At 41.2% G+C, this 23,969-nt stretch overlaps 1 protein-coding gene across 3 annotated transcripts in view; it reads right to left on the bottom strand.

Moving 5' to 3' along the window:
- Positions 1 to 23,969, bottom strand: part of LOC110293451 (arylacetamide deacetylase-like 4) — a 124,504-nt gene that overhangs the window by 30,034 nt on the left and 70,501 nt on the right. The window contains exon 4 of one of the 3 annotated variants that reach the window (XR_015047293.1): positions 19,760 to 20,464. The exons of the other annotated variants lie outside the window; for them this stretch is intronic. The gene's annotated coding sequence lies outside the window, so the exon portion shown is untranslated. Of the gene's footprint in view, positions 1 to 19,759; positions 20,465 to 23,969 lie in introns of those variants that run through there. 3 annotated transcript variants of the gene reach the window in all.

Below are 23,969 nucleotides of genomic sequence, written 5' to 3'. Positions count from 1 at the left end.
ATAACATAACAAAGAACAATTCTGCAATCACCCTTCCCCTTAGTCTTATCAACTCTTTTCCCTTAGTTAATATTTTCTTCATACTAGTCACTATTGATAGAAGGACTTTTTTTTTCATTGAATATATTGTTTTCTCCACCTATGCTGATTGAAACTTTTGCAGAGTATAGTAATCTGAGCTGGCATCTGTGGTCTCTTAGAGATTGTAAGACATCTGCCCAGGCCCTTCTGACTTTGAAAGTCTCTGTTAAGAAGTCTGGTGTAATTCTAATAGGTCAGCCTTTATATGTTACTTGGTCTTTTCCCCTTGCAGCTTTTAATGTTCTTTCTTTGTTTTGTACATTTAGTGTTTTGATTGATATGTGGCAGGAAGATGTTCTTTTTTGGTCTAATCATTTGGTGTTCTATAAGCTTCTTGTACATTCATAGGCACCTCTTACTTTAGGTTAGGGGAATTTTCTTCTATAATTTTGTTGAAAATGTTTTCTGGGCCTTTAAGCTGGGAATCTTCTTCTTTTAGTCCTATTATTCTTACATTTGATCTTTTCATAGTGTCCCAAACTTCCTAAATGTCTTGCATCAAAAACTTTTAGATTTAATATTTTCTTTGACCGACATATCAATTTCTTCTATTGTATCTTGTATGCTTGAGATTCTCTCTTCCATCTCTTGAATTCTGTTGGCGATACTTGCATCTGAAGTTTCTGTTGTCTTACCCAGATTTTCCATATCCAAGATATCCTTAGCTTGAGTTTTCTTCATTGCTTCTATTTCCATTTTCAGGTCAGGTCTTGACCAGTTTTATTCATTCCTTTACCTACTAGGTCATATTTCCTTATTTCCTTAAGGGATTTGTTCATTTCCTCTCTAAAAGCCTCTATTATTCTTCATAAGATTGGATTTAAGGTCATTTTCTTGTGCTTCAGCTGTGTTAGAGTAGCCAGAACTTGCTGTTGTAGGATATCTGGGCTGTGGTGGTGCCAAGTTGCCCTGAGTATTGTTTATTGGGTTCTTACTCTGTCCTTTAACTATCTGGTTGTCCCTGGTGCTGGCTGACCTCCAAGAATACAGGCAGAGTTGTGGACTTGAAATTGGAACCCATGGGACCAGGTGCAGTTTACCACTGTTGGGTGTGTCTTAAGGGTACTTAGCAGGCAAGTGCTTGTGTGTGGGTGGGGAGGAGATTCTTACTGGTTGTCTTTAGTGCTCACTGGCCTCCAGAATACAGGCAGAGGGGTACAGAGAACAGGGTACAGCCTACCATTGTTGGGTGTATTTTAGGGAAACTTGGCAGGCATGGGATTGAGGACTTACCTGGTTTTCCCTGATGCTGCCAGGCCTCAGGGAATGCACTGAAAGAGATATTTAAAGGAGAATGGAGTTCAGGGATCAGGGCACAGTTTGTCACTACTGGTGTGCCCTAAAGGAACCCAGCAGTCAGGGGATTGGAGTAAAGTGTTTTCACCTGGTTGTCCCTGGTGCACCTCAGAGAATGTAGGCTGAGCTGTGGGCCAGAAAATGGATAACAGGGGACAAGTTACCAGTTTAATGTGTTTCAGTATGTCCCAAGGGGACCTAGCAGGCAAAAGCTTGGAGGGGGCTTCTACCTGACTGTTCTTGGTGTTTCTGAGGATGCATGTAGAGTCATGAGCCAGAATATAAATTTAAAGATTATGGATAACATCATAAGGCTATGTAAATCATGCATAATCCCATTTGTTGTATAGGAACAACTAGGTGAATAAATATTAGTGCACCAGGATAAAAACTAATAGGAACCAGGCCACCTTTTCCATCTTTTTTGGCATCTACAAGTATTACTTGTACATAAGGTATTGACTGAAGCCTGATAATTTTGGGAAATAAAATACCATGTTTAGATGCAAAATCAATTCATTTACTGGAAGGAAGGTGATTTTTCAACCTGAAAATGATAGACAGCAAAATTCACAGAGCTTTCCACAAAAATTACACCTTGTTTTTTTTTTCTTTTGCCATAAGAAACAAAATTTTATTGGCTGCTGTCTAAATAAATGTTTTGTGTCAGATCTGTCCATAATTACCAATTCAGCAACAATAAATCATTATAGAGTCATGACCTTTCTTTGACTGATAGAGATATATTCACTCTATATTGGAACTTCGTTCCCATTCTTATGGGAATTTGGGGAGAAGGGATAACTAACCCTGCAGAAACAGCATAGAGATTTAAGATATGTTGAAACTGAAAGTTCCTAAACACATTTTCTACCATCTGTTATGCTATACATGCAGGCTAAGTCCACTCTCTAAGAGATTAAGGATCAGCATTTCCGTTGTGACTTTTTTTTAATTTTTAATATTTTTATTAAATATTTTCCTCAATTACATTTCCAATGCTATCCCAAAAGTCCCCCATAGTGCCCCGCATTTCCCTACCCACCCATTCCCATTCTTTTGGCCCTGGCATTCCCCTATATTGGGGCATATAAAGTTTGCAAGTCCGATGGGCCTCTCTTTCCATTGATGGCCGACTAGGCCATCTTTCGATGCATATGCAGCTAGAGACAAGAGCTCCGGGGTTCTGGTTAGTACATCATGTTGTTCCAACAATAGGGTTGCAGATCCCTTTAGCTCTTTGGGTACTTTCTCTAGCTTCTCCATTGGGAGCCTTGTGATACATCCAATAGCTGACTGTGAACATCCACTCCTGTGTTTGCTAGGCCCCGGCATCGTCTCACAAGAGACAGCTATATTTGGGTCCTTTCAGCAAAATCTTGCTAGTGTATGCAATGGTGTCAGCGTTTAGAAGCTGCTTATGGGATGGATCCCTGGATACGGCAGTCTCTAAATGGTCCATCCTTTCATCACAGCTACGAACTTTGTCTCTGTAACTCCTTCCCTGGGTGTTTTGTTCCCAATTCTAAGAAGGGGCACAGTGTCCACACTTTGGTCTTCATTCTTCTTGAGTTTCATGCGTTTAGCAAATTGTATCTTATATCTTGGGTATCCTAAGTTTTGGGCTAATATCCACTTATCAGTGAATACATATTGTGTGAGTTCTTTTGTGATTATGTTACTTCACTCAAGATGATGCCCTCCAGGTCCATCCATTTGGCTAGGAATTTCATAAATTCATTCTTTTTAATAGCTGAGTAGTACTCCATTGTGTAAATGTACCATAATTTCTGTATCCATTCCTCTGTTGAGGGACATCTGGGTTCTTTCCAGCTTCTGGCTATTATAAATAGGGCTGCTATGAACATAGTGGAGCATGTGTCCTTTTTACCGGTTGGGACATCTTCTGGATATATGCCCAGGAGAGGTATTGCTGGATGCTCCGGTAGTACTATGTCCAATTTTCTGAGGAACCGCCAGACTGATTTCCAGAGTGGTTGTACAAGCTTGCAATCCCACCAACAATGGAGGAGTGTTCCTCTTTCTCCACATCCTCGCCAGCATCTGCTGTCACCTGAATTTTTGATCTTAGCCATTCTGACTGGTGTGAGGTGGAATCTCAGGGTTGTTTTGATTTGCATTTCCCTGATGATTAAGGATGTTGAACATTTTTTCAGGTGAGTCTCAGCCATTCGGTATTCCTCAGGTGAGAATTCTTTGTTCAGTTCTGAGCCCCATTTTTTAATGGGGTTATTTGACTTTCTGGAGTCAACCTTCTTGAGTTCTTTATATATATTGGATATTAGTCCCTTATCTGATTTAGGATAGGTGAAGATCCTTTCCCAATCTGTTGGTGGTTTTTTTTTTTTTGTCTTATTGATGGTGTCTTTAGCCTTGCAGAAGCTTTGCAGTTTCATGAGGTCCCACTTGTCAATTCTCAATCTTACAGCACAAGCAATTACTGTTCTATTCAGGAATTTTTCCCCTGTGCCCATATCTTCAAGGCTTTTCCCCACTTTCTCCTCTATAAGTTTCAGTGTCTCTGGTTTTATGTGAAGTTCCTTGATCCACTTGGACTTGATCTTAGTACAAGGAGATAGGAATGGATCGATTCGCATTCTTCTACATGTTAACAACCAGTTGTGCCAGCACCATTTGTTGAAAATGCTGTTTTTCTTCCACTGGATGTTTTTAGCTCCCTTGTCGAAGATCAAGTGACCGTAGGTGTGTGGGTTCATTTCTGGGTCTTCAATTCTATTCCATTGGTCTATTTATCTGTCACTATACCAGTACCATGCAGTTTTTATCACAATTGCTCTGTAGTAAAGCTTTAGGTCCAGCATGGTGATTCCACCAGAGGTTCTTTTATCCTTGAAAAGAGTTTTTGCTATCCTAGGTTTTTTGTTATTCCAGATGAATTTGCAGATTGCACTTTCTAATTCGCTGAAGAATTGATTTGGAATTTTGATGGGGTTTGCATTGAATCTGTAGATTGCTTTTGGCAAGATAGCCATTTTTACAATGTTGATCCTGCCAATCCATGAGCATGGGAGATCTTTCCATCTTCTGAGATCTTCTATAATTTCTTTCTTCAGAGACTTGAAGTTTTTATTATACAGATCTTTCACTTCCTTAGTTAGAGTCACGCCAAGATATTTTATATTATTTGTGACTATTGAGAAGGGTGTTGTTTCCCTAATTTCTTTCTCAGCCTGTTTATTCTTTGTGTAGAGAAAGGCCATTGATTTGTTTGAGTTAATTTTATATCCAGCTACTTCGCCGAAGCTGTTTATAAGGCTTAGGAGTTCTCTGGTGGAATTTTTAGGGTCACTTATATATACTATCATATCATCTGCAAAGAGTGATATTTTGACTTCATCTTTTCCAATTTGTATCCCTTTGATCTCCTTTTGTTGTCGAATTGCTCTGGCTAGGACTTCAAGTACAATGTTGAATAGGTATGGAGAAAGTGGACAGCCTTGTCTAGTCCCTGATTTTAGAGGGATTGCTTCAAGCTTCTCACCATTTACTTTGATGTTGGCTACTGGTTTGCTGTAGATTGCTTTTATCATGTTTAGGTATGGGCCTTGAATTCCTGATCTTTCCAAGACTTTTATCATGAATGGGTGTTGGATCTTGTCAAATGCTTTTTCCGCATCTAAGGAGATGACCATGTGGTTTTTGTCTTTGAGTTTGTTTATATACTGGATTACGTTGATGGATTTCCGTATATTGAACCATCCCTGCATCCCTGGGATGAAACCTACTGGGTCAGGATGGATGATTGTTTTGATGTGTTCTTGGATTCGGTTAGCAAGAACTTTATTGAGGATTTTTGCATCAATATTCATAAGGGATATTGGTCTGAAGTTTTCTATCTTTGTTGGGTCTTTTTGTGGTTTAGGTATCAGAGTAATTGTGGCTTCATAGAATGAGCTGGGTAGAGTACCTTCTGTTTCTATTTTGTGGAATAGTTTGTGAAGAACTGGGATTAGATCTTCTTTGAAGGTCTGATAGAACTCTGCACTAAACCCATCTGGTCCTGGGCTTTTTTTAGTTGGGAGACTATTAATGACTGCTTCTATTTCTTTGGGGGATATAGGGCTGTTTAGATCATTAACCTGATCTTGATTCAACTTTGGTACCTGGTATCTGTCTAGGAACTTCTCCATTTCATCCAGGTTCTCCAGTTTTGTTGAGTATAGCCTTTGGTAGAAGGATCTGATGGTGTTTTGGATGTCTTCAGGATCTGTTGTTATGTCTCCTTTTTCATTTCTGATTTTGTTAATTAGGATGCTTTCCCTGTGCCCTCTAGTGAGTCTGGCTAAGGGTTTATCTATCTTGTTGATTTTCTCAAAGAACCAGCTCCTTGATTGGTTGATTCTTTGAATAGTTCTTCTTGTTTCCACTTGGTTGATTTCGCCCCTGAGTGTGATTATTTCCTGCCGTCCTCTCCTCTTCGGTGAATTTGCTTCCTTTTGTTCTAGTGCTTTTAGGTATGTTGTCAAGCTACTAATGTGTGCTCTCTCTAGTTTCCTTTTGGAGGCACTCAGAGCTATGAGTTTTCCTCTTAGAAATGCTTTCATTGCATCCCATAAGGTTGGGTATGTTGTGGCTTCATTTTCATTGAACTCTAAAAAGTCCTTAATTTCTTCCTTTATTCCTTCCTTGACCAAGGTATCATTGAGAAGAGTGTTGTTCAGTTTCCACGTGAAGGTTGGCTTTCTATTATTTATTTTGTTATTGAAGATCAGCCTTAGTCCATGGTGATCTGATAGGATGCATGGGACAATTTCAATATTTTTGTATCTGTTGAGGCCTGTTTTGTGACCAATTATGTGGTCAATTTTGGAGAAGGTACCATGAGGTGCTGAGAAGAAAGTATATCCTTTTGTTTTAGTATAGAATGTTCTGTAGATATCTGCCAGATGCATTTGATTCATAATTTCTCTTAGTTTCTCTGTGTCCCTGTTTAGTTTCTGTTTCCATGATCTGTCCATTGGTGAAAGTGGTGTGTTGAAGTCTCCCACTATTATTGTATGAGGTGCAATGTGTGCTTTGAGATTTACTAAAGTTTCTTTAATGAATGTGGCTGCCTTTGTATTTGAAGCATAGATATTCAGGATTGATAGTTCCTCTTGGAGGATTTTACCTTTGATGAGTATGAAGTGTCCCTCTCTGTTTTTTTTTAATGACTTTGGGTTGGAAGTCAATCTTATCAGATATTAGAATGGCTACTCCAGCTTGTTTCTTCATACCATTTGCTTGGAAAATTGTTTTCCAGCCTTTCATTCTGAGGTAGTGTCTATCTTTTTCTCTGAGATGAGTTTCCTGTAAGCAGCAAAATGTTGGGTCTTGTTTGTGTAGCCAGTTTGTTAGTCTATGTCTTTTTATCGGGGAGTTGAGTCCATTGATATTAAGAGATATTAAGGAAAAGTAATTGTTGTTTCCTGTTATTTTTGTTGTTAAAGTTGGCATTCTGTTCTTGTGGCTGTCTTCTTTTAGGTTTGTTGAGGGATTACCTTCTTGTTGTTTCTAGGGCGTGGTTCCTGTCCTTGTATTGGTTTTTTTCTGTTATTATCCTTTGAAGGGCTGGATTCGTGGAGAGATAATGTGTGAATTTGGTTTTGTCGTGGAATACTTTGGTTTCTCCATCTATGTTAATTGAGAGTTTGGCTGGGTATAGTAGCCTGGGCTGGAATTTGTGTTCTTTTAGTGTCTGTATAACATCTGTCCAGGATCTTCTGGCTTTCATAGTCTCTGGTGAAAAATCTGGTGTAATTCTGATAGGCTTGCCTTTATATGTTACTTGGCCTTTTTCTCTTACTGCTTTTAGTATTCTATCTTTATTCAGAGCATTTGTTGTTCTGATTATTATGTTTCGGGAGGTATTTCCTTTCTGGTCCAGTCTATTTGGAGTTCTGTAGGCTTCTTGTATGTTCATGGGCATCTCTTTCTTTAGATTTGGGAAGTTTTCTTCTATAATTTTTTTGAAGATGTTTGCTGGTCCTTTGAGTTGAAAATCTTCATTCTCATCCACTCCTATTATCCGTAGGTTTGGTCTTCTCATTGTGTCCTGTATTTCTTGGATTTTTTGAGTTAGGATCTTTTTGCATTTTACATTTTCCTTGATTGTTGTGCCGATGTTCTCTATGGAATCTTCTGCACCTGAGATTCTCTCTTCCATCTCTTGTATTCTGTTGCTGATGCTGGTATCTATGGTTCCAGATTTCTTTCCTAGGGTTTCTATCTCCAGTGTTGCCTCATTTTGGGTTTTCTTTATTGTGTCTACTTCCCTTTTTAAGTCTAGTATGGTTTTGTTCATTTCCATCATCTGTTTGGATGTGTTTTCCTGTTTTTCATTAAGGACTTCTACCTGTTTGATTATGTTATCCTGTTTTTCTTTAAGGATTTGTAGCTCTTTAGCAGTGTTCTCCTGCAATTCTTTAAGGGATTTTTGTGCTTCCTCTTTACTGTCTTCTACCTGTTTACCAGTGTTCCTTTGTATTTCTTTAAGTGTGTTATTAAAGTCCTTCTTGAAGTCCTCTACCATCATCAGGAGATATGCTTTTAGATCCGTGTCTAGCTTTTCCGGTGTGTTGGGGTGCCCTGGACTGGGCTAAGTGGGAGTGCTGGGTTCTGATGATGGTGAGTGGTCTTGGTTTCTGTTAGTAAGATTATTACGTTTACCTTTCGCCATCTGGTAATCTCTGGGGTTAGTTGTTGTCGTTGTCACTGTTTAAAGATTGGAGCAGAAGCTGTGTTCCACTTACCAGCAGTCTCAAAATCCTGTGGCGGGGGTCGTGGGTAGCTGGCAGTACCCCGGTGCTGGTCCAGCCGGAAGAGGCCTGTGGTCCTACTCAGGCCGGTTTTCTGCTTCCCTAACTAATGCAGTCTCAGGTCCCGCACACAATTGGATTGGAGCAGAAGCTGTGTTCCACTCACCAGAAGTCTTAAAATCCTGTGGCGGGTGTTGTGGGTAGCTGGCGAATCCCGTTGTGACATTTTTTAACATAGGTCAAATCCAAGTAAAATCTTCTAGCAGTTTCTAAAAAATCATTTAACATTTTTAAATTATCCTCTTTAATTACAATCCTTTGAAAAACAACTGATGAAGGCTATCAATATACCTAGATATAAGATTGGAGTAGTGTGTTGAAATTTTTCAAGAGTTATAACCAACCCATAATGGGTTAATCCAATTATCTTCTAAAACCAGATATTTGAGCATTCTATGATTTTTCAGCAAAAACAAGAACATCATCAATATAATGTATAATAAAAGCAAGAAAAACAGCTCTCTAGCTCTCTAGCAAAATCCACCTAATATGATAGCAACAAACTTTTTACCCAAAGTTGGACTATTTGCTATTCCTTGAGGCAAAACTTTCCAATATTTTTTCATAAGTTTTTCATAATATTTTTCATAAGTTCAAATAGGTTAAGAAAAGATATACTGATGGCAAATCTTTTACAATCTTTAGAGTATAAAGGTATAGTCTAGAAACAATCCTTTAAATCTAACATTATAATGGGCCATTTCTTAGGAATAGTAACAGGTGTTAGAAGGCCTGGTTATGAAGATCCCATTAATTCCATTGTGGCATTTACTTGACCCAGACCTGCAGAAGACACCATTTTCCTGACTTTTTTCTTTATCACAGAAATAGGAGACTTCCATGGACTGATAGATTCTCCTAAATGCCTCTTCTCTAGTTGTTTCAACACTGATACCAGGGCAGCTATTTTTTTCTTTGATAAAGAGCCACTGATCCACTAAGATACAATCCTCAGAAAGCCAGGTTATAGGAACAGCACAATACATTAAAACTGCCCCTAGGAGAAACACCCTAAACTTTGTTAGACTTAGGAATAGGGCATAAAGTTTCAGTAATTTCCTGCGATTCTTTCCCAGACCCTTTCCAGGTATCCATCTTCATGAAAGCTTCATCTGTTCAGCATGGGTATCAAGTACAAAGTGATACATGCCAAACTCTGAAGGACATCTCTTCCCCATAAATTAACTGCCAACCCTCATAACACATAAGTCTATAAAGGGCCTGATAGACCGTCATCAGTTTTTGAACTAAGAATCCTTGAGGTTTGTTGAGGTCCATGGGAAACTCCCAATCTTCAAAGCTCTGCTTGCTGCTTTGAAGGAGCGAATGACAGGGACATGACTGATCAGAAAGAACTAAAACATCTGTATCAGTATCTAACAACCCATAAGTCTCTTACCATCTATCTACACAGGTAAGAGACTTAGTCTTTAGTGATTGGTTTCATCCAATATGTATCTGAGGACCCAAATCCTTCTGTTCCTCATTTGTAAACAGATTTTACCTGATTAAACACTGACACTGGTACCAATAATAATTGAGCAATATATTGTCCCTTTTGGTAGTTTCAATGCTAGTGGGAACAGATGCTATAATTTTAATCTTTCGAGTATCATCCCTATCTATTACTCCTGGGAAAATCTGCAAGCCTTTTCAGATTACATGACTTCTGCCTATTATCAGTCCAGCCACCCCTCACGGCAAAGGCCCAAATATATCAGTAGGTATAGCCTGGACTCTCATTTCTGATGTTAGTACACTGAAGTTATGTCCAACACTGCCTGAAGTTTCTCTCTAAAATCTTCATACATGGGAGTTTGGGGCACTATAAAGAAAATGATAGACTGGCATACACCCCTGGGGAGAAGTCCTAGCTGTTGCCAGGTGTACCCCAAATTTTTGCAGGGGCTAGGGCTGTCCCCTAACCCAGTTTCCCTAGGACAAAGACTATCCCTCTTAGATTTACATTCATTTGCCTGGTGATTTTCTCATTTATATTCAGGACTTAAATTTGGGGACTTAGTCTCCATTGCTGAAGGAACATTTTGTCTTCCTTATAGACACTGCCTTTTAAAATGTCCAGACATGTCACATTTAAAATATTCATTGCCATCCTTTTCCTTGTTGTACAACTACAACTGCCAATAATTGAGGTCCCATTTATCCTTGGAAGGCTACTACCAGAGATAACCTTTGAATGTATGAAGGCCCAACATCAGCACAGCAACAAATGTAAATGTTAATATCTCTTGTCTTTAAAAAGGGATAGATGGCCATCTGGCATAGAGCACTGACACTCTCATATGTCAGTTGCTTAACAATAAGCATCTCCTGACTCCATAAACCATCAGACATCTGACTGTCTACAAACGGCAAGAAACATAATCTTGATGTGGCTCATCTTGCCTCTGTCTAATTTTATAAAGTTTCTGTCTCCCTTCCAGAATCTCGAAACGTATGCCATGCTTGTGGAGTCATGTAGGCTCCCCAAGCCTGAAGCAGGCTGATCCAGACTTTGACCTTGCTGCCACTAAGAAGGAGATTGCCTAGGGTGGAGCTTTCTGACCTAGATGGTTCTATTGTTCTGTCACCTGCCACTGCTCTCTCCAAGACACTGCTACCTGCTGAGAGGCCCCTTATATTCCAGAGGAACATCCTATCCTGCATGTTGCCTACAGGCTGGCTCCAGACACCAAGAATGGACTGGCAGGGGATGGGCCTTCCCCCTTATAAGCACACTCTCTTGGTAAACTGGCAGGCCTTGAACAGAATCGTGTCTTGGTCTCCATTAATCTCTCTCACCGTCTAAGTCTTTTTCAGCCCTAGCCTGCCTCCCAGGTGTACCAAGTTCAAGTAGATGGCGGGCTGGTATACAACATATAGGCGCCCAAACAGAGACAAAAAAAAAATTGTTCTTGGTGTCCTCAGATTCTACCTGTTTTCACATAATGGTGTTAATTCTTGAGGACTTATACTTAATCAATTGCTGCAAATCAATGCTCTTATTTCTGATTAATAAATAAATAAATAAATAATGCATATGTGACTATTAATAACTTTTCAAGCCTTCTAGTTACAACTGCTCTTCAAGAGAAACAACTGAAAGTGTAATTAGTCACTGCCCATGTTATATTAAAACTGACTATAACAGTCAAGTATTTGAGATGTTTTGTAAACAATTTGATAATTCTCAAATACAAGGTATTAAACTATAGATTCTTAAAAAAAAAAAAAAAAAAAAAAAAAAAGAAGGGGAGGAATTATACCCCCTTGCTCATTATTTAAATCATACTTTTATTTTTAAGAATTTTGAAGCCGGGCGCTGGTGGCACATGCCTTTAATCCCAGCACTTGGGAGGCTGAGGCAGGCTGATTGCTGAGTACGAGGCCAGCCTGGTCTACAAAGTGAGTTCTAGGTCAGCCAGGGCTACACAGAGAAACCCTGTCTTGAAAAACCAAAAGATAAAAAATAAAAAATAAAAAAAATAAAGAATTTTGATATTTGGATGTCAAAGAACTTAATAAATGCCTTATACTATTTTAAACCTAGACATAATCATGTCTGGGTGAGATGAAAAGGATCTTCTTATTGGCATATGGCTTGATCCTGAACAGCTACTGAAAAAGTAAAACGTAAAAACAAAATTCTAGGCCTTTAGGCCCAGGCTTGGGAATGTGGCCTTTGTGACTCAATGCTCCAAGGTATGCTAATAATAAAACAGATAACGACATTCCTCCACCCACCCACTTCCTGAGTTCAAAGAGTGTTCATTCAAAGAATATGCTATTGTTATGGGGCTCTTAGAAACTGTCTTGAGAAATAGCCTGAACAATTACCAAGTATTCCTTGTGACACTTGTGACTTTGCACTTCCTTGTGACTCTTAACTAGTATCTTTGGTATCTTCCAACAACACCCTCCCCACTTCCTTGAGTTGTAGTTTCTTCCTTTAAATACCCCCTTATCCAGCTACTCAGGATGCCACGGTCCGGTTACAAGATCGTGGGTTCGAGTCCCACCTCGTGCCTTGGTTTTAGGGTTGCAAGATCGTGGGTTCGAGTCCCACCTCGTGCCTTGGTTTTACATCTGGCAGAGCGAGGAACGAGTGTGCTTCTCTGGTTTTGGTCGTCTAGGTAGAAGTGGACGATGGTGTTTGTAGACAATGGGGTGATGGGGATTTCTGAAATGCGCGCGGTCTGTATTTGCAGCTGTCCTTTTGGGCTGTGAGGACCGAAGGACTGTGGTCGGCAGACGTGCTAGGAGGACCACAGGCTGTGGCCCTGGGGGACACCCTGGGAGGTAAGGAGAGCCAGGGATGCCTGGCCATCTCCGGATTGGTCAGAGGGACCGAGTTCTGTTGAAGTGGAAGCTTCCCCCTCCAAAATTGTCTAATTCTTTTGCCTGCTTGTGGAGGACAAGAAAGGGTCGAGTGTGTCTGGATCTGTTGGTTTCTGTTTTGTGTGTTTTTGTGTATGTGTTTAGAGCTATGTAAAAATCTAGAGAAGCAAAGGTAATTCTCATAGGTGCTTTGTACCCTGACTAGAGATAGTTTACACCTGAAACGTGAAAGAATGGGTTTTGAGAAAAGCAGTACTCTCCTACTATCTGGGGATAATTTGGTAAAAAAATAAAATAAAATAAACAGTATCAATTGGTCTTTGGAGCCCTGCACCTGTAGTTAGGAATCTAGTGAGGCTGGAGAAGCCCTGCTAAGAGCTGATTATAAACACTGCTCTTATAGGGACCAGCAGCTTCTCAAGTTCTATGGTAAGGGAACAGATGGCTGTTTTTTCTACAAAAATCTCTGTGCTTGTGATTATTGGATTCATCAGGTGACAAGCTGCTCCTCTCTTGAAGTTACAGCTAGAAAAATTAAGAATTTTGTTTGGTTTAAATGGGCAAATGTATACGGCCATTTCATTTTTGTTTCTAAATAGTTTCAAAAGTATAAATATGTTTTATATGTCTTGGTTATAGATTATGATTAAAAATTTGTAACATTGGTAACAAAAAGTTGGCTTAAAACTGGTAACTCTGGGTTAGAGTAATTTAGAACTACAACATACAGCATGAGACAACCCATGGGAACAGGTATCTAAAGATACGCCTGAATTGGATAATTTTCTATGTAATTCTTATCCTAGAAACCCAATTTATAAAAGATAAGATTTAGGGTAATGTCTTTTTGAGATATTGGCGGCTACACCTTCTTGTGTTTGTGTGCAGGAACAGGCAGCCAAACTTTGTAGCAAGTAATGTTTTTGGAGTTCATTTAAAAAAAATAGGTTGTTTACACTGTTAAAATTGGGTTTTGCTTCTCAAAATTGTGGTTGTACTCTCGTGTTACAAGAGAAATTGAAGGATTCTCCCGAATCGGAGCCACCAGCTAAACCCATCGGCTCCTCCAAAATCTATAAAGCCTCCTGAGTGGCCTAGTCCACAACCTTCCCCTTATCCACAGCCTCAACCCCCGCCAATGGGGGACCCAGAACCCCTCAGGGTGGTGGGAGGAGGACCGCTGCGGGGCAGAGGGCGGATTCTGGTGGACCCGCCCAAACTTTAAACCCTTCAGAATTCCTCTGCTGATCTTTATAACTGGAAAACTAACCACCCCCTTTCTCAGGATCCCCAACGCCTCACAGGGTTGGTGGAGTTCCTTATGTTCTCTCATCAGCCTACTTGGGATGATTGTCAACAGCTGTTGCAGATGCTCTTAACAGCGCTAACCAACGGGCAGTCTACACAGCTACAAAATGAGATGGACATGGGATTCCCTTTGACTCGCCCCAGTTGGGACTGCAACATGGCTGAAGGTAGGGAGAGCTTGAAAATCTTTTGCCAGGCTCCGGTCTCCAAGGTGCCTCAAAACGGGCCCACTAATTTGGCTAAGGTAAGCCATTAAGAGACCCTTACCAAATTGACAGTGGAGACTGGTGCTGATGATTGGATAGCTCTCCTACCCTTTGTGCTCTTCAGGGTTAGAAACACCCCTGGACAGTTTAGACTGACCCCCCCATAAATTACTCTACAGGGGCTCCCCTCCACTGGTAAAAAATAGCCTCTGTACATAGTGCTGACATGCTGCTTTCCCAGCCTTTGTTCTCTAGGCTCAAGATGCTCCAGTGAGTGAGACAGCGAGAGAAAAAGCTGCTCCAGAAGGCCTACTCAAGAGAAGAAGACCTGCTACATTAGATGTCTCCATGCAGAAAACCTTGAGACTCCGGTGGAAAGGCCCTTATCTTGTACTCTTGACCACCCTACTTTCTACCTTTATGGGACCCCTTTTGATTTTGCTTCTGCTTTTAATTATAGGTCCATGTGTGTTAAATAGGCAAGTCGCCTTTATTAGAACAAAATTTAGTGCAGTGATGCTTTTAGTTTTCAGACAACAGTACCATACTTGCCCTAAAGGATCAAGTATGTCAGGGAGAAGATAGTGTCTAGTTCTAAGATTAGAACTACTAACAAGTAGAAGTGGGGAATGAAAAAGTAAAATGTAAAAACAAAACTCTAGGCCTTTAGGTCCAGGCTTGGGAATGTGGCCTTTGTGACTCAATGCTCCAAGGTATGCTAATCATAAAACAGATAATGACATTCCTCCACCCACCCGCTTCCTGGGTTCAAAGAGTGTTCATTCAAAGAATGTGCTATTGTTATGGGGCTCTTAGAAACTGTCTTGAGAGATAACCTGAACAATTACCAGGTATTCCTTGTGACACTTGTGACTTTGCACTTCCTTGTGACTCTTAACTAGTATCTTCGGTATCTTCCAACAACACCCTCCCCACTTCCTTGAGTTGTAGTTTCTTCCTTTAAATACCCCCTTATCCAGCTACTCGGGGCACCATGGTCCTCTACCCCTGCGTGGTGTATGACCGTGGGCCTGAGAGCGTTCTTGAATAAAAATCCTCTTGCAGTTTGCAGCAAGACCATTTCTTGTGGGTGATTTTGGGATGTCGCCTCTCCTGAGTCAGAATGTGGGGGAGTTCTCATGTTGTGGGTCTTTCACTACCCCATTGGGGAAAGGGGAAAGCTTAGGTTCTCTCCACAGAATGCTGCAGAAGCATGACAACTGTCAGAAGGACAAGCTGACCTGTGAGTTCACTGAGTGCCCTGATGGTGGTGACAAGAAAGCTGAATTGGGTATATGTTTTGACCCACCTTTGCTTGCCTCTGTCCCATATTGGACAAGCCTAAGGTGCATTGCTTCAAGCTTTTTAATCTTATGGGACATAGAACGTTAAAGACCGTGGAATCTGACTTAGGAAGATTAGTCATAAGAAAGAGTTATAATAATTCTTCTCTTTCCTTCAATGTGACCAGTTATTCTAACTCAATCTTGGACTTGTCTAGTAATAATTCCAATATTAGAGATTCCTATTGAAGATAGCTAATAGTCTTAATTACCTAGCAAAGTTAATTTGGAGCACAGCCTCCACTTCCAGAGAATCTCTGGCCTTTCTGCTAATTCTCAAAGCCAGCTCCCCCACACCAGGAGGCCAGAGCCTGAGCTTGATCATTGCTAATTTGCAACTGAATAAAGTACCTGGGCTTCCACAAAGAAGCTTTTATCCTGTTGCTTTCCACTATCTTGGGTTTGTTTTTCAAGCAGGTCAGTCAACACCTGACAGTCTGATTTCAGCAAGCATGCTGCCTTGCCTCCAGCAAGCATGGGTGGCAGAAATTAATCAATATGAAGAAGCATGTTCAATATATATTGTGGCTTTGGTCTGATTTGGGAATAAGGTGTGCTATGAGGGCCAGTTAGTCAATGACAGGCAACAAGATTTCGGAGCCATATCAATCTAAGACAGAGGTATATGCCAAGAGGCCAAGAGCTTTCCGACCTAGATGGCTATATTGTTCTGTCACCTGTCACTGCTCTCTCCAAGACACTGCTACCTGCTGAGAGGCCCCTGATATATTCCTGAGGAACATCCTATCCTGCATGTTGCCTACAGGCTGGCTTCAGACACCAAGAATGGACTGGCAGGAGATGGGCCTTCCCCCTTGTAAGCACACTCTCTTAGTAAACTGGCAGGCCTTGAACAGAATCGTGTCTTGGTCTCCATTAATCTCACTCACCATCTAAGTCTTTTTCAGCCCTAGCCTGCCTCTCAGGTGTACCCGGTTCAAGTAGGCCGTGGGCTGGTATACAACAGAGCCAAAGAATTTCTTCATAAACCTTAGAAGTATAAATAATCTACTGTTGAGCATCACTATACATGCCTTCTCCTGCTACCACCTCAAAAGTTATAGTCATTATTTTGCTGATTTCTGTTAGGTTAGTCTTGATATCTTCTTGAATAATCAGTCTTCCACAGTAAAAATTCATTCCCAATAAGACAAATTTTTGCTAATGTTTTCCAATCAGAAGGACCAAAAACATCTTCAGAATAGAATCAAGGAAAAACAATGTAAAAGGATCAGTCAACCCATATTGATCACAAGCCTGCTTGAGATTTTTAAGAGTCCTAAATTATATGATTATATGATGGGTTATTATGGTGGACATTTCTCTTACAAGGAAAAGAAAATCCTTTTATGTCCCTCCCATCTCCCAGGCTCAATACAGAGATTTTTGCATAGGAGACTTGTATCATAGCTTAAAAGAAATTTATTCTATAATCAGGGAACAAGAAACCTCCTTGTTATTAGAAACTGTAGAGGTTAAGTGGAAAGAAGTGAAGCAGAAAAGTGGAGGAGTGAAATAAGCAAAAGAAGGAAGAAGACAATCAACTTCATCACACAGAGAGATACTAGATAATATATCTTTAGGTTCTTTTCTTTTTCTATTCCAAGTGCTAATCATTTTTCTTGGCCATGTATACTTTCAATGAGTTATAGCACTTTTGTCAATTACATTTTTATTTCTTTCCAAAGCCAAAAGGCACCACTGAGAATACTTTCTGACCCTCTTGGGTCTACTGTACCCTGAATAGCTTTCCCTAACCAAGAATGATTTCTAGGATCCAAAGATCCCTCTTCAGGAAAAGAAGACTAAAGTTTGCCAATAATCTCTGGAAATTTCATCAATTGATGACATTCCACTTTAACTTATTCTGCCTTCAAAAAGTTTACAGAACGTCGACAAACAAATGTTGTTCCTTTGACTCTATTTGCTTCACTTTTACCTCCAATTAATTGCTCCCCTACTATATTATACCCTGCATGCATCATCACCTCAACTTTTCTTAAATTCCAGTATTTTGGGTCCCTGTTTGCACTTCACCTTTAAGCACCAGAATTTACTTATCAAATTTGGATCTCCTGATATGGTCACTGGAAAGGAACCAGAGAAACCTGGAGAGTTCTCAGCAAGAATGAGACAAGTTTATTTCAAAAAGCCAGATTTTTGTACACTTATCAAAAAGTATAGAATCCCCATGATACAGCCCACAGACACAAAGAAGTTTAACAAAAAGGAAAATGCAAGCAAGGATGTTTTAATCTCACTTAGAAGGGGGAATAAAATAGTCATAGGAGGCAAAGACAGGAAGGAAATTGGATGGAAAGGGTAATGGGGAAGGGAAGGGGAAGCTCAGGATATGGTGTTTGGAGAGACAGGGGAGAGGGCCAAATATCCAAGAGAGTGAGTGGAACTCTTCAGCTGCTGGGGTTGGAGAGGGGTGTCCAGGAAGTCCCAGAGACCTGGAGTAGGGGAGGCTCCTAGGAGTCAATTTGGGTGGCCTTAGCCAAGATACCTAACTGTAGGGACACGGAACCTGAAGAGGTCACCTCCTATAGCCAGGCAGGACACCCAGTGGATGTATATGGACACAAACTCATCAACAAAACTTTCAACTCAATATTTGTCCTGTCTAAAAGAAATGCAGTCACAAAGATGAAGGAGAAACTGAAGAAACTGCCAACCAATAACCACCTGAACTCAAAATCCATCCCATGGGCAAGCACCTATCCCTGACACAATTAATGATACTGTTATGCTTGCAGACATGAGCCTACTATAACTGTCCTCTGAGAGGCTCTACCCAGCAACTGACAGAAACAAATGCATATACCCACAGCCAAACATTGCATGGAGGTCAGAGACTCTTATCAAAGCACTGGAGGAAGGATTGAAGACCCTGAAGTGGATAGAAACTCCACAAGAAGATCAATAGAGTCAACTAATCTGGACCCCTGGGATCTCTCAGAGACTGAGCCACCAACCAAAGATACACATAGAGGCTGGACAGAGGCCCAAGGCACATATGGATCAAATGAACAGCTCAATCTCCATGTGGGAGATACTCAAGGAGAGCCTCACCCTCTCAGAAGAGAAGAGGAAGGGTGAGAGGAAGTACTCTCTGAGGGGATGGGAGGAGGCAGCATTTGGGAATGAAAGAAAAAAAAAAGAAAGAATATAATGGCGACTTGCAAGCCAGAGTATTCTATATAAATGTCTAATGCTAAATGTTTAGCCAAGTTTTGCATGCTTTTCTGAATTCTATAGAACACACAGTCACATAGGCATCCCTTGTGCCTCACTGCCTATCCATTAGGTTCTCAAGAACAAAAACACCCAAACTGCCCCAAAAGCAAAATACACCAGTAAGCATTTAGACTAGAACAATTCCTTAATTCTCTGCAGAGCTGTTTATAGAATCCTGCAGAATGCAGTATTTATATGATAGTGAAGGCTTGTACCAAGTGTCTAGTAGAAAATATTTGGTTTTAGAAGCAGAATAATATAGTTTACATGTAGAACAGTCAACACAGATTCATGATTTGAGATCTCGTTGACAGGCGTTGGCTCTATTCTGAGGATGTAGTCTTTAAGAGATTCAGGCTTGTGGGAAGAACTACATCAATAGAAAAGACACAACCATTTGGAGAAGCTTACAAGGAAAGGCACTGAGTGTTAATGGGAAAGTTGGGGGTTGGGAGGCATTTGGTAAATAGCAAACAAAAACTGGTAGCAGTATAATACCAAAAAGATTTCATTCTGCCTTGCATCCAGAGAACATGGCTAAAGAACCTTCCCAGAAAAAATAAAGAAGGGATGACATCTCAATGACTTGATAGTATCCCTATGGTACTGTAATCTAAGAACTCAAATCACCTGAACAATGAAACTCATGACATATTGAACATGTTCTGTATTAACCTACTACATTTGCATTGCTTCTGTTACACAGAAGGGAAATAATGTCACCTCTTTCCATCCAAACCACTGACATATCACTCACAAATAATCATGCCTAGTTGTGTTCCCATGATCCCAATCCAATTGACTGTGACAAATCTAGCCTTCATCTTCAAGGATTCCGAGCACTAACAGGAACTCATCACATCATTCTCAGAGTTGAGAGAGCTGATCCAAGAGAAGGAGAGTTTCATTGAAAATCACTTCTCAGAATAGATAGAAGCAATATGAGTGGCGCTGTGACAAGTGACCTTGCCTTCAGGAGCAAAAATGTGACTGTTTTTTCACCAGGGATGAGGCCCAAGCAATGTCTTTTTATTATAAGTAAGGATTCACCAGTGACAGTGCTACTGTACTGCATTTATTCTGTATAGACATCAATAAATCTTCACAATTTTCAAGGGCACTTTTTATTACCATAGCATTTATTTTACCTAATAAACATAGTAGAGTGAGGCTGGATGCAGCACATTGTATTAGTGGTACAGGAGGGAACAGAGGTTGGAATTTCTTGAGCAGGAAACCAAGATTTCTTTGTTGCCACATTCTCATTCCCTCCTGGATTATAGATGGCTCCATCTTATCATCTCCCTAAAACACATACCTAAGCAAAGGTCCCAGCCAAAGCATAGGACCCACTCCTTGACCCACTCCACTGAAAGTCAACGCTTACTATCAAATGTCTTTTATGTAACTTATGAAAGCATTTGCAACTTACATGGAGCAGGGGAAAAAGAAACACTTCTTATCAAAGAAAAAAAGGCATCCATGAAAGCCATCTTCTACATGGTACCAGCTCACAGGGATCCCCTGGTCATCTAAGCACTTCTTAAAGAACAAGGCATCATCCCGGAGGATGTCATTCTCACAGCTCACCAGGAATGTCTCAGGAAGCTGAGCAATGATCTTCTCATCTGCTAGAAGAGGTGAAATTTCTAAACTCCAAACATGTTTGGTTTCTAAATAGGCAGCCTCATTGAAATCCAAGAACCTCCAGTTGTGTATCTTGCCTCCAGAACCTTCTGGAGATGTTGTCATAGTTGAGACATTTCCTTCTTCCATTTGTCCAAAGGTACAATTGCACCTGTCAACATGGCATCTGTCCAAGAGAGGTCAATGGTCAGATATTTAAAAATACATGTAAACATTAAGTCTTTGGTAAGTAATGGCACATTTTTGTGCTGCTGATAGGATGGTAACTTAAAATTGATTAAATTTACAACTGGATAAATCAAGGCTTGAGCCTGGATTCGAGGTAGACACAGGATTGCTGGTTAAGGCCTGGGTGACAGGGGACACAGCCACTCCTCCAATACTGTCTTCACAGAGAACCACCCCAAAGGTGCCCAGGTTCTTCAAGAAGTAGATAGTGGCATTCAAGCAATTGTTGACAAGGACAGGGTACTGGTAGTGAGGAAGCTTGAGGTACCTAAGAAGGAAAGAGCAAACACTGTCCCGACCCATGGGACAGTCAAACAGGGACTTGAGGGGCCACCTGGAAGAGAATGGGGGAACAAGAAACACAAAAAACATACAGCAAGTCTGATGATCAAGCTGACAAAATTTTTATTTTTCCCCCACACAGGTTATATACTCATAGGAGCAGGAATAGGGTAGATGGGGGGTCGCTTTGTCTCTGGGTAATGCACCTGTTCCCAGGAACAGGATATTAACTAGCTAAAGAGTTCAGCAGGAAGACCAGAACAGAATCAGTTATTAGGCACCTATCCACAAGATTTATAGCTATTTGTTCTCCTCTGACTTGAGGATCTATGTCTATTTGTACTCAGCTGGGCTAGTACTTTCCCACAGAGGCCAAGACTTTATGCCAGCAAGCACTTAAGGCAGTTAATGTTCAAACAAGGTCACTCCCAACATCTCCTCCATTTTCTTAGTATAGAAGGACCACGGTGATTTTAGTCTTTGTTAAGGCAAAGATAGAGGCCTGACCTCCAGTGACTAAAGGGGAACTTGTAATGGCTCCAGTCCTTCTGATGTTGTCCAGTGAGGCATGAGGGCCATACCTGTCCTGATGTCTTTTTCCTGGAGAGGGGATAGTTTGGACATCAAACCATGTGCAGTCAGGCTTGTCCCTCAGGGAACCCAGAAAAATATTTTTTAGTTTTTGCTTTATATTCCCTTGCAGTGCTTTGCCTCGCAGCCCAAGCAAGAACTTAGTTTGCCAGTCAGAGGGGGTTCTGAGTGTCCCCTCTCTACATGGTCCTGGGGCAGAAGTTCCCCTTAATTAGGTTGGGTGGAGATTAGTTTTAGGACCACCCTGGAGGGAATATCAACCTTGTTTCGAATCTCTTGGTGCTCCATAGCTAACTTATGAAAATGTACCTGGATAGGTTTTGCTGCCAAATCATCTATCTGACATTTCACAAAGTTGTTAAGTCTGTTAAAGGGCAGGGACCAAAAGAAATAAGGAAAAACAATCCAACTAATGGTCCCAAAATGGAAGGAAGTAGGGTTGACAATCACGGAGAGGTTGAAAACTAATTTTTATACCAACTCTCATCTCTCTCTCTCTCTCTCTCTCTCTCTCTCTCTCTCTCTCTCTCTGTGTGTGTGTGTGTGTGTGTGTGTGTGTGTGTGTGTCTTTTCTCTAGTCCTTCTCTCACTTTTCTCATGCCTTCTTTGACCATTCCTGTATTGTTTACATAAAAGCAGCATTCTTCCTTAAGAGCTGCACACATCCCTCCCTGCTGTAAAAATGAATAAATCAAGTCCTCTGTGATTTTGGAGGACAACTTCAGCTAAGGAGGAGGGGGAATCAGAGAGGTCGTCAATGCCTTGTTGGAGACGCTGCACGTCTTTATCAATGGTGACACTGAGTTCTTGATAGCTAGACTTGGAGAGAGCATATGAGGAGATGCCAGTCCCCACACCCATGGCACCAAAGCCTAGGAGGACTGAAATGGTGATGACAATTAGGAGTTCTCATAGCTGGTGGACCAGTGTAGGGAAGGAATCAGTGGACTGATCCCACAAATGAAAAAAAAAAAAAAAAAAAAAAAAAAACCTCTTCTGAATGATAATAAATCAATCAAGGAACCAATTGTGTAAGAATGCAAAAATCAGAATTTTTCACAGAAAAGGCACTGGCTGAAGGGAAGGGGGTGAAGCCATCAAGGCAAACCTACCAAGTATCATTTGGATGAAGTAAATACTGGCTACTAATATCTGGTTCTTTGCCAAAATATTGTGTGGACATTTTTCTTCCTTTAACAATTAGGGCAGCAGACACGGAATAATAGGTTCCAAGACCTTACTTGGATTTGAGGGGAGATATACCCATAACAAAGGACATCCCTTTTGGGGGGAAGTTCAGGGCTGCTGCCAAACCAGTGTGGGGCTCGAACCCACAACGCTGGGATTTAGAGTCTCATGCTCCACCGACTGAGCTAGCCAGGATGTTTATAATTAAAGCAAGTCTTTTGAGAGTTACTTAAGCTTGCCCTCTAAAGGGCAGTGCTAATTGCCATCACAAGCTGATGGCGTGGCTTGTTCCAATGCCTGTGCAAAAGTGGACATACTCTGCCAGTGACTTAGAATAGTGGTGTTTAGGAATATCTTGGCAAATAGGATTGGCATTTTCAAAAGCAGACTGTTTAATAAAGGGGTTTTTAGGCTCTTGGACTCCAAACAAGAGCTCATCTGTCTCTGTCAGGCTGCTAATGAAAGAATTTTAAGATTCATCATTGCCCTATAGCACCTTAGTGAGTGCAGCGGAGGAGCCAGACCCAGGGGGCAGTCCCTTCTAAGCAGCCAAGCATGCTAGGTGGACCCAAGCCAGGAAGCCAGAGGAAAAAAAGCACCCAAGCCAAGGTGTTACAAGGTGGCTCACTCAAAATCCCCCTCGTGGTCCACGACTCAGTGTCCAGTCACGGTTGGCCCCCAGTCTCGATCTCCCCTGCCGTCTCTGCCACCTGCTACCTCCATAACACAAAATCACCATCAGTGAGTTGCTGCGCCTGAGCGAGCCGCGAAAATTCCCCAGGTGTAAGCCATCTCTCTGCAGAGGACCCAAGGAACATCAAAGTGAAGGGAGCAGTGGGGCCTTAATTAGACACTGCCACTTTAAGTTTTTCCAGAATCTGAAACTCTAGCGGTTGATATGATAGCGCGGGGTGGGGCATCGTCAGCTGGGGGTGCCGCAGGAGCGTCCTCATGTCCTGTGAGTCAGGCTGAAGTTCACCATCTATTTTCTCCTTTTCCTCACTCGTTCTCTGGCTTTCCTCCAAGTCAGTTTTTGGGGATGGGGAATCTCTAAAGACTGTGGTTCCACTCCTTAGGGAGAGGGGGGAGGCGAGGACCTTCTTTTTCTGATCTTTTTTAGTTTTCACAGAGACCTGAGGCCACTGTTGCAGGGAGGCATTAGATCATGCAATTCGGTCTCTAATGACTAGAGAGCCCTAAGCAGTTTCACTTGTTCCTTTCGGGTCTCTACCATATGGCACAGGAACACTACATCAGCAGTGAGCGCTGGACATGGCAGGTGGATCAAAGACTGATCTAAAGTCCCATAGAGTGGTGGCAGAAAAAAAGATGGGAGTGCAGCAGCGCCTCTCAGTGGGGGAGGGGAAGCTTAGGGCGATTGT

Source organism: Mus caroli, unplaced genomic scaffold (genome assembly GCF_978045245.1).
Source record: "Mus caroli unplaced genomic scaffold, Mus_caroli_1 scaffold_6, whole genome shotgun sequence".
Classification (NCBI taxonomy): Eukaryota; Metazoa; Chordata; class Mammalia; order Rodentia; family Muridae; genus Mus; species Mus caroli.
The sequence above is the reverse complement of the archived record's forward strand: the minus strand, read 5'-3'. Positions and strand labels throughout refer to the sequence as shown.